This window comes from Bidens hawaiensis, unplaced genomic scaffold (assembly GCF_021521415.1).
Source record: "Bidens hawaiensis isolate Kalapana, Puna unplaced genomic scaffold, B.hawaiensis_p1.1 tig00001692_1, whole genome shotgun sequence".
In the NCBI taxonomy this organism is placed as follows: domain Eukaryota; kingdom Viridiplantae; phylum Streptophyta; class Magnoliopsida; order Asterales; family Asteraceae; genus Bidens; species Bidens hawaiensis.
The window spans coordinates 1993304-2011691 of NW_027491096.1; the positions used below are offsets into that span (position 1 = coordinate 1993304).

General features: G+C 34.8%; 2 pseudogenes across 1 annotated transcript; both read right to left on the reverse strand.

Moving 5' to 3' along the window:
* Window positions 1–4202: 4202 nt before the first annotated feature.
* Window positions 4203–7526, reverse strand: LOC143594126 (uncharacterized protein At4g15545-like; annotated as a pseudogene). Its single transcript, XR_013146267.1, has 8 exons — window positions 7248–7526; window positions 6635–6703; window positions 6441–6497; window positions 6254–6326; window positions 5783–6175; window positions 5641–5683; window positions 4404–4482; window positions 4203–4313 (listed from the first exon to the last, which is right to left on the reverse strand). The product of XR_013146267.1 is annotated as an uncharacterized protein At4g15545-like (transcript).
* Window positions 7527–18064: 10538 nt separating this feature from the next.
* LOC143594137 (monothiol glutaredoxin-S3 pseudogene) lies at window positions 18065–18388 on the reverse strand (annotated as a pseudogene).

The following is an 18388-nucleotide window of genomic DNA, read 5'->3' on the forward strand; positions in this document are numbered from 1 at the left end:
ATTTATCTTGTATGTCATTTAGCATGTTTCAATTGGTTTCTAAGATTTTTGAATAAAACTTACTTTTTAAAATTAAATATTTTATTTATTGTTGAAATAAACTATTATTTTTTATATTTCAAACTTCTTTAAATAAAAAAACAACAATCATAAATTATATTTATTTAATAAAGAATAGTGAAGGTTGAGTTGATAATAAGTGTAAAAAGTTTAGGTTTGGTTGGGTTAGGTATGTGAAAGAGAGAACAATTAATTTTATAATAAAAATTGGGTTGGGTTGGGTACGTGAAAGAAAAAGCGTTTCAAACCCTAAGGTCCTGTTCGTTTCAAGAATTTTGAAGGAATTCTAAGGAATGAGATTTTAAATCCCATGAATTGATATGTTCGTTTCATTAAATGAAAGAATGGAAATGGAAACTAAATCCCATCAATCCCACATTCCATGGGATTTTAAAATCCCACCTATTTTAAATGATTGTTATAGAAAATAAAGAATTTCTTATATAAATAAAAAACCCCTCCAAAAAAATTTCAAAAAATTAATAAAAAAATCATAACTCAAAATATAAATCAAAAACGAAAAATGTTAAAAAACTAAAACGTTTCCGCCTTTGCCCTCGTTCTAAAAAAAACCCGAGAATCAAGAAGATTCCAATTCCAATACATATTAACCAACCAAACACATGATAGGGATTCTCAAACATTCCATTCCATTCCAATTCCAATTCCTATTCCAATTCCAATTCCAAATCTTTTAAAAAAAGTCCGTGAAACGAACGCGCCCTAAATGACATGCTTTGCAATGTTCCGATTATTGCCCTTACCGAATGAAACAACAATTTCATAGTAGTTTGCGACGCCTCTATCCGAGGTCTCGGTTGTGCCCCATGCAACGAGACACGACCATTGCTTACGCCCCATGTCAACTCAAGGTTCACGAGAAAAGTTACACGATGCACGATCTCGAACTTGGTGCTGTCTTGTTTGCCTTGAAAATTTGGAGACACTACCTTTGTTGTACGAAGTGTGTAGCCTTTACCAACCATCAAAATCTCCAACACATCTTCGACCAAAAGGACTTCAATATGAGACAAAAACGATGAGCCGAATTGTTAAGTGATTACGACTGTGAGGTTCGCTACCACCTAGGAAAGAGATTGTCATGGCCGATTCCCTTAGCCATAAGGGTCATGTTAAATCCGTCTTGCTCAATTATGTGACCATACAATCCGACCTTCAATAGCGTATCTTTGACATTTAACACGTCTTCGTCATCGAAGGTAGCTTATACGGAGAGATGTCGTGTGGTGACGAATGATAACTCGAAACTAAGCATAACTACTTACTCTATTATTTGAACCGATTATGGGTTCCCGATCGTTATGGTCTTCACATGTTCATCCTCGATGAAACTCATAAGTCACGATACTCTATTCATCTTAGTGCGGATAAAATGTATGCCGATCTTTGTCCCATTTTTTGGTGGCTAGGAATTAAGAAAAGATATCGCGTTATATGTATCTAAATGTCATGTGTTCTAAGGTTAAAGCCGAGCATCAAAAGCCATTTGCTTTGCTCGAGCAACCTCATATCCCTTTGGAAGTAGGAATACATTGCAATGGACTCTATCACTAGCTTCCAACCCTCAAAACCCCAACAATAGTATTTGGGTGATCGTTGCTCGTCTAACCAAATTAGCTCACGTCATACCTATCCGAGAAAAGTTCTCCGTAAGCCAGCTAGCTCAGCTCTATGCCAAGAATATTATAGCCGTCATGGAATGTCGTTGACCATAATCTCCTATCGTGATGGTCGATTTACCTTCTAATTTTGGAACTCATTGCAACCGGAAGTTACATCAAATTGAGTTTAACACTGTGTTCTCGAGCTCACTTAACGAAGGAAAGGAAAGGAAAGGAAAACATTTCCATTCATTTCCTTTCTTTTCATTTTCCTTTCCTTTCATTCATTTTCCTTTCCTTTCCATCCATTCAATTGCTTCCAAAATGGAAGGAAAGAATTTACACTATAAAACCCTCTATTTTCCTTTCCTTTGCTTTCTTTCCTTTAATGAAACTCGGAAACACACTTATTGTTCTTTCCTTCCTTTAATGAAACTCAGGAACACAACATTTTCTTTCCATCATTTCATTTCCTTTCCTTTCCCTTGTTAAATGAAACTCGGGAACAGAGCGTAAAGGTTACATAAACACGCACGTCATGACGGTATAATGGTGATTTAAGGAACCATTACATAACAAAACAAAAATAATTATAATAAGTATTATAGTAAAAAACAAAATTGTTTAATAATTATAAAGAATAATAAAAATAGTAAAATAAAAATAAAAACATACTAAATAAATAAGTGTTACTGTAATAAAAAAAACAGATATAGGAAGTATTTTTAAAATTAATAAAAAAAACTAAAATGAAATCAAAAGAATAAAACTAAAAATAAAAACCAAGGGGGAAAATTAGGAAAAAAAAAAACAAATAAGAACTTATCAAGCAATTAAAAATAATAAAACAATAAAATTATGTCATAAAAACATTTTACAGAACAAAAAAAGATAGATAGTTTGCTTGTAGGGGGGTAGAATACTGGATAGCAATGCCCTCAACCAACTCCACTACTATGCCTTTTTTTTTAAGCAATAAATTTGATTGTTTATTGGATTACATCGAAACAGAAGGCAAGCGGGCAACAAGCTGCGCCGCTACCCCTTTTTGAATCGCAAAACCCAATCTTTTAAAAACTATATTTGCTGATCTTGGAGTCATAACATTACTATGCATGACCCGCTGAACACGGGTAAGTAGCTCCACAGCTTCAGGCGCGAGGAAACCAAAAGTGTTAAAAGCAAAAGGAATAAATACATGTTGGTTGTTAAGACACGCCTTTTCATGTTTTGCCACCTTACCTGAAGCAGCTTTTAATACGGCTTGACCGACCGCGAAACCACTACTCCCTAAGCCCACCAAAAGAGAAACCCCTGTTAAATCCACACACACGTGTTTCCCTCCTATCCATCCAAACACCAAAATGTCAGCCGGTCGAAGAGATGATCTTCCCTCCGACGGGTCAGTCAGGAAATTCACAGGTGCTTCTTTCTTAACAGAAATTCCAGCTCGCCTGAATATATCAAAGAGCACATCCCTAACCAGATCATGTCGGTACTTGAACCCCGAGAGCTCTTTACAGTGCACCGCGTGTTCCCCATATGAGTCTAAACACGCTTTACGACAAACAGGACATATCTCATCAACCGGAAATAGAGGAATCATAAGGCGATACTTAAGGATACTACGATACTCCACTGGAGACATATGCTGGCCTAACCCATCTATAGGGATAGCAAGAAGAAAATCTTGAGCATGTGGTGCTTGTAGACACTCAAAAATGGCTTTTTGTCTGCTTGTCATGTTAAAGTGTGACTCCATGTCATGAACAATTTTACTAAAAAGAGTGCTCGTCAATGCATGCTGGGCTTTAGAGGGGGCGGTCTCTTTGTTAGAGAAACTGCTAAAATCGAAGCTTGGAATCATATCACGAAGACAAGCCAGAGCACAAGAATAATCAGAATCCATCCCACATATACCACTGTCTCGCAAAATGTGATCCTGAAGCACCCACGATTGGGCTCTCGAGGCCACAAACGCATAAGAGGAAGCCTCTACTGCCGAATACAACCCCAAACCCCCATTCTTAATGGGTTTCCAGAGTCATATATATGATGAGATTACCGAATATCCTCACATATTTCATTTGATGATATCAGTTGCAAAAATTACATATATTGTTATATTTACCAGTACGTCACTCGTTCATGCTAAATGCTAACGAGTGGCGGATCAATAAACTTTTTGATACAGAGGTAAATGATATAAGCTAATAGTTTATTAATTCAAAACTTTGTTACAATGTAACATGCATCGGCTCATTCATTTTAATAGCTTCAAGTATCTTGAAATTTCACAATAAAGGTTTCATTTTTGTACCGAATCATCAATATGCCATTGATTTTTCCTTATATTTAACCTTTCATTAGCATTTCTTAGAAGTTACAGAACAAACATAATATAATACAAATAGCAATAACAGGATGCAGGTATCATCAACTTCATTTTCTCTTTTTAACCACCTTAATCTTGCCAATGACTTCAATACCTTCATATAAATTACAAATCACGAACAGAATAAACAAGGTGTAGTCCTCTTAGTGGACATTGCGAGTAATTAATCCCTCAAAGACTACGTAAAGGTCCTTGTTTTCTGGTCCAAATATATCATCTGCAAACCGTAAGGTATCCTACAAGATCATAAAATAAAGAAAATAAAAACGAAAAAATTTGGGAGCGACTTAAAATGGTTGAATGCAATAGTATTTATGAACGCTTACCTCCTTGGTTTGCTTGTGGGAATTTAATTCCTTGACATTTGCTAAAAAAGCACTAAACTGCTCATATGATAATCTTCCCCTGATAAATGTAAAACGATGAGATACAAGCTTATCAAAGTCAATGTAACACTGTTAAAAACGAGGGGGCAAATTCTACAAAATGGTATATTTAGCTTGAACTCAGTAAAAGAAAAATGTTGCAATTTTCATGGAATGGAGGGAGTAAGTTGGGAAAATGACTAAAATTTTATAAGATGCAAATGGATTCAAAATGTTGGAAGTAATTTCCAACTTAACAGGTCTGTCACGTGTAGATGATTGGGTTGAACCTATTGGATCTATGAAATTCATTAATATGTAATGGGTTTATGGGGTTGCAATTAGGATTTTATTATATTTAGTAATGTCTTGGCTAACAAGTTAGGTTAGTCTATATAAACCAAGATATGTTAGGCATTATAGATTGTGATGTGAGGTGTAACCGAGTTAGAGTTCATCTAGAGACACACGAGATGTACCGAGTTAGGGTTCATCTAGATGCAACAGAGTTAGGGTTCATCAAGAGTCAAACCGAGTTAAGGTTTGAGGTTTGTAATCAGTTTTTAGAGTTATATTTTCTGATTAATATAAACGAGAGTTAGTCGTTAACTTCGCATTTGATTATCAATCTGGGACTTGACAAAACTTCAAATCATAGTTTAGAAATTGATTACATTGTATGCATGTTTAATAAATCAAATTGTATAAAGAATACAGTCATGGAAGATTACATTTTACCACTAATAGGCCTGTAAACGAACCGACAGTGAACAGGTCTTGAACCGAACGGACATGAATGCATGTCTTGTTCCTTACATATGGTCGCGAATGTTCCTTCATTTAAATTTGTTTATTTCCATTCGTTTGCATTCATTTATGTTAGTTGATGTTTGTTTAAGTTCATTCGTTAATATGTTCACCAGAAACAAATTTTACCCATTACAACTGAAAGTTTTTAAGCCCAACACAAGACATAATTGTTCACATACTTTTAACTGGTTGCATAGGTTCATCTATTTTCAGTTATGTTTGTTTGTGAACCGTTTGCTTATAGTGTTAATGAACGTGCATAAACAATCATTTACTTATTGAATTAACACCAACCAAGAAAACCCCGTTTGTTAATATGTTCGGTTCGTGTTTGTTCAATTTGTTTAGACGCTAACCATTAGAATTGCAATGGAAGCATGCATGTTACCTCACTTGTCTGAAAAACTCTTTACCATCAACTCGGGTCCTTCCTGACACAAGCGCAAATGAGTATACGTTAGCGGCATCTATAAAATGTTTTCTTTGAATCTTCTTGACTATGTATAAGTCAAAGGTCAATGCATACACACCTGTCATGGACCTATACGGGCTTGAGGTTGCTGATGAAAAAGCAGAAGATCTGTCATCAGAAATGCTTTTTGTGCTTGAAAAAGTAATTGAGTGCCTTCTTGGAGAAACCGGCTTAGATGTTCCTTTTGGCGATCCCGACACTGATAAGCTTGGAGTGGACCCAGGTGGTGTTAGCTGAGGCGTGCTCTTTTTTGGTGACACACGATTTCTTGAAGCTGATTAAGAAATGTTATCAATTAATCAATCAAGATTCAAGAATAACTGGAAAATTAATAATCTCTGAAATTTACCATCTGTTACTTGCTCATCTTGATGGGAACTTTGTACATCTGATGACTGACTCGTTATTGGTGACTCGGTTGAAGATGCCAGTGGCGCGGGTTCATCATTTTCTTGAAAAAGGGTTAAAAAGTAAAACTTGTCATATAAGGAAACTAAATATGTGAACTGAAACTAGAAATTAAAAAAACCTGCAGAAATTAACTGGGATGATAAACTTGTATGATCTGGCAGTATTGGTGCAGCAACCATAGGGTTCTTAGCCTGCAATCCCATCTTAAGCTTGCATCAAATATGTTAGTACTTAAACCATATAAGAAATCTTGAATCTGTATATGTAATCCTTAATTAAAGGAATGAAGGAAGTTAGTTGCTCACAGAGGTTCCTTCTTCTTCTTGAAGTGACATCATGAGTGTTTTCCTGAAGCTCTCCAACTGCATATGTTGTTAGAAGATCAAGATTCAGCAAACGATTAACGCAAGAATCGAAGAACTCAAACTGTTACTGCTTTCCAAATCCGAAATACATGTATTCACTATTAAAGTTAAAAGAACAAAGCAGTTGAAATTACCTTAGCAACGTCACGATTGAGCTTTTTAACTTGTTCCGAAAGTGATGCATTCTCCTTCAATAAAACTTCCTAACAACAAAATCAAACAAAAGCTCCTGATAAATAAATTACCAGTGCCGGTACGCATGCGGTCAAATGCACGTAAGTTTTTTAAACTTTCTCCCTGTTGTAACTTTTTAATCCAACCTGTTCTGACCTGAACCAAATTAGCCCTTTTTTGAACCAACCCATTACCCGTGCGCCAAACCCACCCGATACAACCCGTTTACCAGTAGTCCTAGGTATATGATAGGGTTAGAACTCTAGGAGAAGAAGAAAACTAAAAGATAGAAGGAGATTGACTCAAATATTCTTTTATATTCATTCCATACGTAAATACTCCATATATAGCCAAACAAATTACATTAAACTCCCCCCTAATATCATAAATAAACCTACTCCTCCTTTAACTTAATTGTCTAAATAATAATAATTATTATTATTACGTAACAGTATATGGTTTCACTCATTTTCGGTATAGTATTTTTCCTTACCTCTTGATAACAAACATAAATAACAACAAATTTGCGTAAATCAAAACAAACCAAATGAAGTTCAGACTATAACTAGTTACTTTCTCTTCTTCAGCGCGAGAAAGTTTATCAACAACGTCTAAGAGAGAAGTAGTAAGCGAGCCAATCTGAGCGTGGAGGTCATTGACAATGAGGTCCTTGTCGGCGAGCTTGTGGCGGAGGGCGGAGGATTCGGATTCAAGAGCAGAAGTGCGAGTAAAGAGCGCAATGGAAGTAATTTTTCTTGCGAAATCGAGCTGCTCAAATGGATCAAAAGGTAGCAGTTGGAGCACCTCCTGTGGAAGATCAACAGTTGTCATGTTAACAGTTTTTTGAATGTTTTCTGTTACGGTTTTAACCGAAGAAGATGTGTTCAAATGTTTTTAAAGTAGAGGCTGAAATGGAAAGACATAAAAGGAGGGCTTTCAACAAAGTTTGGTTTTGAATATCAAAATAACATATTTTAATTTTTATTTATTTTTTTTATGCATTCCTTCATTTTTAAAATATTTATGCACTCAAATATCAAATTTAAAAAAAAAATGGGGTAAAAGTTAATAAAAAGTTAATTAATATAACATGGTACTTTATCAAATGGCATCTTTCTTTAACGTCATGGGTAATGGAGCCGTGCATAAACCAGGCAGAATAAAAACGCCCATCAACACTAAAACATATGAGGTGCGATTGGGTGTTTGGGGTGTCACCATGAGATGATAAACGGGCGTGGGGCTACACTACGAATGCTCTCATAGAGTCACTGTGAAGGGCACTGTCACTTCAGTCGTAATTATATCTATAAAATACATAATAAAATTTGGTTTAGAAGAATATAATTTCTAAGAAAGTGATCAGTTATTCATCTTTTTCTTATTGTTAGAAAGCATATTTGTAGCATTTCTTTTTCTTCTTTTGTTTGAAGTTAGATATGAAAATATTGATTCGAGGTGCTTGGAATAGGTTGTTCAAATATTTTACTAGGTCATATTTATTTTTACCTAATCACTTAGATACTTAGGGTGTGTTTGGGTGATCTTTTAATTTGCTTATTTAGTTATTTGATTTTTAAAAAGTAAAAAGTGTTTGGCAAATCTCATTTAAATGCTTCAAAATAGAATTTTTCAAAAGTGCTTTTAATTTTCAAAAATCAAATAAGCAAATAAACAAATTTGAAAAGCTCACACAAACAACCTCTTACTACGGGCTTTCAATTTCTTTTTTAGTTTAAAATATTTCAAATGTATTAATTAAACAAAATAACAAATTATACGTATAATGTACTAATTTTTAAAAGATGTTCTTTTAAATTTTTACACTACACTTATTTCATTTATACAAACTATAACTTTTATAATTTGATTATGATGTTAACCATCAAGCAAACATATTGATATTAAGGATATGTTTGCTGGGAAGCTTTTAAGAGTTCTAGCTTAGACTTTTAAGAAAAAACTCGTATTCAATAAAAAGCCTTGTTTGATTGAAAGAGCTTAAAGCTTTTAGGTTAGGAGAAAAAACTTAAACTTGAAGCTTCTACTAGTAGTGTTTTGAAAAGCCACAAACTTTTAATATTTGAAATTACTTAAATAACATTTCAAGATATATACATTTAGTATTATTTTTTTTACCTATGTCCATTTGGCCATTTTATATATTTTATTAAAAGCTACAACTACTCTGCCAAATATCTAAATATATCAAAAAGTTGCAGCTACCAACTAGCACAGCTTCTAGCCACCATCTTTCAGCTAGTTTTGCCAAACATACCCTAAATTAACCAAACCGGTTGACTCGCTTAGGCTCATGTGATATGATTGATTTTAATTATAATGGTTTTTAAGTTCATATGATACGGGTTGTATTTGTAACGTATAAAAGGGACAACAATATCTTAGTTATTGCCATTGCGGACCAAAGCAATTTATTGGCTTCGTGTTTGCCTTCTGTCGGGATAATGAGGATGTACAATAATCTCTTCCCGGCTCCACATGCTATCCAAATTCATATAATTACAGTAAAAATTAAAACATTTTCCTCACATTTTCAACTAAATAATATTTTTTTATGATAAAATTAGAATATAAAGGGCCATAAAAATGGGAAGTGTGAGAAGCAATATAGTCCATTGATCTTATATTTGAATATTTGTGATTAGTTTGAGAGAAAAGAAATGAAGAAAAACGCATGAATGGAATAGCTCACATTTGTTGAATTTCTCTCTTCACATGCAAGACATATGCCAAATTCCCCATCATTTCAAAATGGCAATAACTTTTCCATACGGAAATTTTTTTTCAAAAAAATTAACCATAATAGTTAGCATTTTTTATCTTTAATATGAGTATCATATTGTTTTATAAAAATAAAAAATTAGTGGGGTTTTATAAGCTGTGTTATTGGTTGGTCATTGTGTTTGTCAAGTGGGTTTTCTATGCATTATGCTGTAGGTTTTGGTTATTATGTTTTTCAGTTGGTACTTATATTAAAGATAAATGTTAAAACAAAAATTATATCATTGTGTCTTTTTTTTCGTCATTGTGTATTTCTGCTTATCATTTTTTTCATCATTGTGTCTATTTACTTAACATTGTGTTTTAGTCGTTATGTATTACGTTCATTATCTTTTTTCGGGATTGACATGTGGCATTCACTTAATTTGAGAAAAGGAGTATCGCGCTCATTGTGTATTATGTTCAGGTCGTTGTGTAATATGTATTTACCATTGTGTTTTACGTTTCGGGTTATTGTGTTATTTGCATTCATCGTTGTATTTTATGTATTATATAACTTTTTGTTATTTTATCATTATATTTATATACTAGGTTTTAGCCCCCGTGTTACGGGGGGTTTTATTTAGGTTTTGGTTTTTAATCGTTTTGCTATTTTTATATTTTGCAATGATTTATTTTATTTTTTAACGTAGCTTTGTTTTAATTTAGAGTAAAGAGCCAAAATCGTCCCCGATGTTTGATTAATAATGCAACTTTCATCCAAAAAGTTTTCTTTTTTGCAACTGGACCATCGAGGTTTTTCAGCTATTACCAATATCGTCCAAAGCACTAACTCTATCCAAACTATCCGTTAACTTTTTTTTAAAAGACCAAAATATCCTTATTTTTTAATAAGTCATTGTTTTGAAAATATTTAAGTCTTAACTAAAACAACCAAATCTTAATTTTTATCATCAATATTACTACCAGCTATTAATCCTTTTTCTTAAAGGTGGCAATATGAGTGGGTTGGGTTGGGTTGGATTTGAGTGATGGGTTAGGATGGGTTTGGGTCAGGATGGGTATGGGTCAGGATGGATTTTTAAAAAAGAGGATTAGGATGGGTATGGGTCAAGATGGGTAAAGTTAATCCATCTTGACCCAAGTAAAGGTTAAAATGCAAAGGGTTTCAAAAACCCCTCAAAAAAATATTCAAAAAATTTAATAAAAAATTAATAGCTCAAGATATAAATCAAAAACACAAAATGTAAAATAACAAAAATGTCTTCGCCGTTGTCCTTGATTCATAAAAAAAAAACTCGTTATGTCTCGGTTTAGGCTCGGGTTTTTTTTTCGGTTCATTTTTGCTTTTTTTTCGTTTTGGTATCTATTCGGTTTCAATTTTTCGGTTGTTGTTCGGTTTCGATTTTTCGGTTTCATTCGGCTTATGATGGATATAGGTCAAGATGGGTAAAGTTAACCCCTATTGAACTAAGTAAAGGTTAAAATACAAAGGATTCAAAAACCCCTCAAAAAAATATTCAAAAATATTAATAAAAAAATAATAACTCAAAATATAAATCGAAAACGCAAAAAGTAAAATAACTAAAATGTTTCCCCCGTCTTCCTCGTTCATTAAAAAAAAAACTTGGTTTTGCATCGGTTCAGGTTCGGTTTTTTTCTCGTTTCGGTTTAGCTTTTTTTCATTTTGGTCAGTTTCGGTATAGGTTTGGTTTCGACTACGGTTTCGATTTCTCGGTTTCTATTCGGTTCCGTGGGTTTTGTTTGAAATAAAATTGGATAAAACTTGCTTTAGCCCATTCTAACCCATAAACAAACCCATTCTAACCTATAACCAAAAGTCACTAACATTTTCCTAACCCACCTTGACCTTCTTGTAAAATTCTTTTGATCCATCATGACTTATCTCAATTTTAAAAGTTATCCAAATTAACCCAAAACAACCCAAATGAGTTTGTTTTGCCACCCTTACTTTTTCTTATTATAAGCAAAACAAATATGAAAACCCAAATAGAAAAATGTATTATCTTTCATCTTTTTTGAAACTAGACTTGTAATCATTCAAATTTCTTTATACAATTAGAATATTCAAAGTGTGATTAAACAAAGATCCATAAAGTGAATACCAATATGTTCTTCGAGATATAATATTTAATTCATCTAATTTTTTAAGATTTGATGCTACAGACCCATCATCCATCTCCATATCTGGGCGTCCCATGTGTCTCTCCGATTTTACGGTTAGTGCACCACCACCATCATCCTCGCCACACATGTATACACCATCGTCGGAAAAAAGATTAGCAAAATTTCGTGATTGATTTGTATTTGCAGCATCTCCGGATAAACGATTGACAAGATCTCCGATCGGTGTCATTGTCGGTCGCTTGAATTGATTTTTTGTTTTTAAACTCGGGGCATTGAAATTAGGGTAAGATGAAGAGTAGAGGCAGTGGTAGTTGGAGAAGAATGGTGGGCCAGCTGAGGTTGTAGTGGGTACTTGCCGATGGTAAGCTGGTAGTAGCAAGTAATTGAGTGATGTTAAGGACTCAAATGTGATTAGGTTGTGGTGGTGATGGTGGTGGGTGTAGGGCAGAGAGGATAATGAATTGATGACGGCTAGATGATGATGATGGTATACATGATGTTGATTATGATGGCACCTATTAAAATAATGCAAACAAAATAAAGAAAATGACTAAAGACGGTTTTGCCCTTCACTTAATGCTGAAATTCTAACGGAGTTAGCAATTTGGACGATATTGACAACAACTGACAAACCTCGATGGTCCAGTTGCACAAAAATAAAATTTTGGACGAAAGTTGCATAAATAAACAAACCTCAGGGACGATTTTGGCACTTTACTCTTTAATTTAATACGTATATAGTAGTTTGTTACGTTAATTATATTTGTTTAACATTAGGGCTTTTTCAATTGAGATGTGTAGGTTTCTTAGATTTTTAACGAACAAACATAAACAAACACGAATATGCTGATCTTTTTTAAAACGAACAAATATGAGCACAAATATTTGTCTTATGAAAAGGGGGCGGTTAATGTAGGTTACGATGGTGGCTGATGCATGAGAGGGGAGCTTGATGATGGCGGATGGTAATCATAAGTAAACTGGTAGCAGATAGACCCGCGACGGGGAAAATATAGATGAGAGAAATTATATTAAGGTTTGATGTTAAAAGGGTTTCACAAATAAATGAGATCTTATACCTCGTTTAAGGGTCATCCGGGTTTACTGAGACCCATGACCCATGAAAATAATTGTTTGATGATTAATGGGTTTCACAAATAATTGAGATGTTATAACCCTTTTAAGAATTATTCGGGTTTGGTGAGACCCATGACCCGCGAAAATTATTGTTTGATGATGAAGGGTTTTATAAATAAATGAGATGCTATAGCCCTTTTAAGGATTATCCAAGTTTGGTAAGACCCATACCTATGAATTCGAGTAAAACGCATAAGAAGCCACCATTCAGGAATGAAGCAATCTGATGGCCCGAGAGGGGGTGGGGAGCAACCACATCGCGACACACAGGATTCTTATGTAGGCAATTATATATATATATATATAGATGAGATTACACAACGGTTTTATTAATATTAAAAAACACAATGCTGAGTAGAAAGACACATGACAAGATAAAAGACACAATAACTCGATTTTTGTTTTAATTTTTATATAACAAAGTCATACTTATATTTTAACAAAACGCTAGTTTTTATGGTGATATTTTTTAAACATCATAATAAAAGTTATAAATGTTTTAAAAAAATTGGAAATTTGACATATGTCTTATATGTGAAGAGAGAGAATATGTGTTAATAACTTTTATTTCCTTCCCCCTTTGATCTCTACTTCATAGATGTCAATCAATTAAGTATTCTCACACTTCTTATTTTTGTAAACATTTGTTGAGTAACTCAACCTTACTTTTTATACGTTTATCATAATTTTTTCTTTCCACTTCGATCACAATGACTTTCATAAAACACTAAAAAAATTATACAATGTGAACGTTTGTTTGCGACACATTGCGTAATTATGCTGTAATTGTTTTGCTGGTGCTTGGCCATTGGGACGTTTTTAATAAACTTTACATCTGATCTAATCTTATTTGAAACAATACAAATAAACTATATCAACAAAAAAGTGGAACTTGTGTACGGTGGGTTTATGCAAGTAATGATTTACGCACGTGGATGAATTAGAAACTTTAATGTAAAGTTATCACTTTTAAGCATAATCCATGTGGTTAATATCATTAGGCACATAACTTGACACCTAATTCGTATTATGATCCTTTTTCTTTAGGGCAGCTAGACTTAAGATATGAGCGATGATGCATGAATTTCTTGTCCGATGCCATCATATTTTGGGCTTTGAATGCGTAAGTGTTTGGAAGTTCCATCAATACCCGAGTGAACATTTCTGAAACGAAATATCAACCGTATTAAATGTTGAATTTGAATGATCCTCAATGTGAGGATGAGATACAATATATAAACATGCATATTACAATAAAGGTTAATAAATTACAATAACCATAGAGGAATATGAAACATCATCTAATATCCCTCTTCAAGCGGAGTGGCGGACCAATGCGAAGCAGGTGACGGAAGTGCATAAACTGAGGATTTGGAAGACTTTTTGTAAATATATCTGCCACCTGAAGCTTGGTTGGAACAAACTTTGTGTATGACTTTCCAGAGGAAGCAAGCTCACATATGAAGTGGTAGTCAAGATCAATGTGCTTTGCTCTTTTATGAGACAGGATTTTGTGTGAGAAACAAAGCACCGTGATTGTCACATAAGATAGTTGGACGATCAGGAGGTAACGCATGCAATTCCTGTAATAAGTGAGTTATCCATACAATTTCTGCAGCAATATTCACCATAGCCCAATATTCAGATTCACAACTAGAGTGGGCAATGGTGGGCTATTTCTTTGCGCTCCAAGAGATAAGATTTCCACCCAAGAATATAGAGTGGCCATAAATGGAACGACAAGTTTCCAAGCATCTAGCCCAGTCAGCATCAGAGTAGACAAGGAGAGAAATGTGAGTAGGGCGACTATCGTGAAGTCCAAATGCTAAAGTGCCTTTAAGGTATCGAAGAATGCGTTTGACCTCCTGATAGTGAGCAATAGTTGGAGCATGTAAAAACTGGCTGACTTGGTTAACAGCATACGAAATGTCTGGCTGAGTAATCTTTAAGTACTGTAGAGCTCCCACAATAGACCGATAATGAGTGACGTTAGAATATAATTCACCTGTATAAACAAACGAAACATTTGTGCTCAAAGGTGTCAGCGCCGGTTTGGCATCCAACATCTTTGCATGGGTTAGAATATCATTAGTATATTTAGATTGATTTAAAAAGAGTCCATTTGAGGTGTAGGTAACTTCTGCCCAAGAAAGTAGTTGAGTTTCCCTAAATCCTTAAAGGCAAATACTTTGTGAAGACAGACGATAAAGGTGGTAAGGGCATTAGATTGATTTCCGGTTAAGATGATATCATCGACATAGACCAAAAGATATAAAATGTAGAAATCTTTGTGGAATATAAAGAGAGACGGGTCGGCAAGACTACATCTAAAGCCATTATGAATAAGAAAGGAACCTAGGCAATCAAACCATGCCCTAGGTGCTTGTTTGAGCCCATAGATGGCTTTGTTTAACTTACACACATGGTTTGGGAACTGAGGACTAATAAAGCCCGGGGGTTGTTCCATGAAAACGCAATTTCCATTAGATGGCCATGAAGGAAAACGTTATTAACATCTAGTTGGTGAAGCTTCCATTGATTAATGACCGCCAAGGCCAAGACGGTATGCACGGTGGTGGCCTTAACAAATGGAATAAATGTGTGTGAATAATCTAGTCCATGAACTTGGCCAAACCCTTGAGCAACGAGTCGGGCTTTATGACATTCAATATTACCGTCGGAATGGAATTTGGTGCGGTAGAGCTATTTAGAACCTACAATATTGCAATTAGGTGGTCGCGGAACCAACGTCCAAGTGTTGTTTCGGTGAAGAGCATTTAGTTCACGACTCATAGCATGAACCCATTTGTCTTCCTTGGATGCCGTTTTGTAAGTTTTGGGATCAGATGTCGCAAAAAGCGCCTGATAGAGTGGTATAGAGAAAGTATGAGATAAGTCGGCTTGATGGTGAGGTTTAAAGATCCCGGACTTGTCACTTGTGATAATTGGATGGGTTGGTAAAGCCGGTGGTGGAGGAGTGGGTTCGAGGATGAGGGAGTGGATGGTGGTGATCCTGACGAGGAGAATATGGTGGTGATCCTGACGAGTCGGTGGAGGTAGGGGATGCATCAGAGGAGTCTGTTAAAGAAGATTCAGGAGTGGATGAATCGGAGGAAGGTGAAGTGATAGAAGTGACATTATCATGTATGGGGAAATCATGCATGCAAATGTTGCATGGAGGATTCATGTGAGGTGGTGGTGGGGTGTGTAGTAATGTTTGTTGTGATTGTGAAGTGTCATTATTAAAGGATATATCAAGAAAGGTGGATAGTTCATTGTGGTCATAGGGTTGGTAGTGGTTGATTTATTAAATGGGAAGCAAGTTTCATCAAACCTAGCATGCCGTGTAACATAAACACGAGATGTGCATGGGTCCAAACACCGATAACCCTTGAATTTGGGGCTACACCGATGAAAATGCAAGGTAAGCTTCGTGGTGCAAGCTTATTCGGGGCATAGTCACATAAAAACGGATACACCCAACAACCAAATGCACATAGGGAGCATACGTGGGAGTGTGGTTATACAATAATTGAGAGGGCAACTTTCCGTTTAGAACAAGAGTAGGTAATCGATTAATGATGTATACAAATGATAAAAATGCATCAACCCAAAGTGATGGTGGTAATTTAGCATTGAATAACATAGCTAGCCTAGTTTCAACCATATGTTGGTGTTTCCGTTCAACCCCTCAGTTTTATTATTATTATTATTAAATTCAAATGATGATTTTTAAAACGAACAAACATGAACACAAATATTTATCTTATGAAAAATGGGCGATTAATATAGGTTACCATGGTGGTTGATGCATGAGAGAGGAGGTTGATGATGGTGGGTGGTAATCATAAGTAAACCGGTGATGGAGATGATAGACCGGCGACAGGGAATATGTAGATGAGAGAAATTATATTAAGGTTTGATGTTAAAAGGGTTTCGCAAATAAATGAGATCTTATAACCCGTTTAAGGGTTATTCGGGTTTGGTGATACCCATGACCTGTGAAAATTATTGTTTGATAATTAAGGGGTTTCTCAAATAATTGAGATACTATAACCCATTTAAGAATTATCCAGGTGTGGTGATGACCGGCGAAAATTATTGTTTGATGATGAAATGTATTAAAAATAAATGAGAAGTTATAACCGTTTAAGGATGAACCAGGTTTGGTAAGACCCATACCGGCGAATTTGGGTCAAACACATAAGTCACCATTCAGGAATGAAGCAATATGGTGGCCCGAGAGGGAGTGGGAGCAACCACATCGCGACACATATGATTTTTATTTAGACAATTATATATATAGATAGATATTATAATTTAGTTAACAAAAACATGTGTTTATACAAGGGTATAACTTCTACGCATACTTAGAGATTAGTTTTACAAGTCGCTCGTTCCATTAAATACATGAACAATGACATTAAACATGATAGAAAATATGTATGACAATTGGATGGATTCTTGTGATAAATGCATAGATACAATATTTCAAGTGAAATTAACATCATTAGGATACACGTAATGCATATAGCTAGTGTAACTAGATTCCACATTCATTATTTAGTGAAACGTTCCAAATAATGACAGACCCAACGATATTTTTCATATGGGCCATCAGGGGTTTAACATTAATTTTAATGGGAGGTAATATTGATTTTTACATATGTATAACACTAGACGAATATTATTTTTTAAGATGGGTGGTCGCCCCCTAAAAAGGGCTAGGTATGCCCTGAGTCCAAATGGTGTAACTTTTGATGTAATGTGAATTATTGGACTTGCTACACACAATAGAAACCTTTAAACGCAGCCTTAATCTTATATGAGCTTCAATTTGTTCTTCAAGTTTCAAAAAGGGTGTTCTTAATTCTTTAAAATGGGATCAAATCAAGTATATCTTTATAATGAAAGGCTTGTTAGTCTAAATTCTATTTTTGTCTAAGGACTTTAATTAGTTTGTCATATATTTTTTTGTTAATTATATAACATTGTATAACCCTAAATTAGGGTAGTTATCATCGAAGGGTAACATTCCCTCGGCGATTTTTCATGATATATAAATCCTTGATGTCGCTGGATCGGTGTCTTGGATGCGTTTCTTCAATATATAAACCACTGTTTTCCAAAACAAAGTATCGTAAATTTCAAATTTCTTTTGCATATTATGTTCCTTACTACATGAGTTAGAAACAAAAATTAGAGGATAGCGGGGACAAAATTAACCTAGTTCTAGCTAGTAGTCTTGTATTCTCATATGATACTTCCCTCATATAATCATGTTTCTAAATTTTGAAGTGTTTGCAATATCATGCTTGCTTTACTGACTCAATATTGCTACATTATTGAAATTATTTTTTTTTTCAAACCCAAAGAGCTCCAGCCATGATGAGCATTGGCTTCAAACCCCTCTTGAGTTGAAGACTCATTATCTCGTTAGCTCCGCCAACTAACTCACCACCGATGAACACAGTGGGGAGAGTGTTGCACCCAAGCCCAGAAAGTGCATGCTCAATTTCATGTCCTCTTGCTATCTCATCAAGCTCGTAGATAGTAACTAGGGCTTACACCGAAGTCATTAAAGAGGGATTTGACACTGTGGGACAAGATGCAAGAACTTTTACTAAAGATGACCACGGGCCTCTCGTAAACCATTATCTTCACTCTGTCCATCTTTATGCACTCAA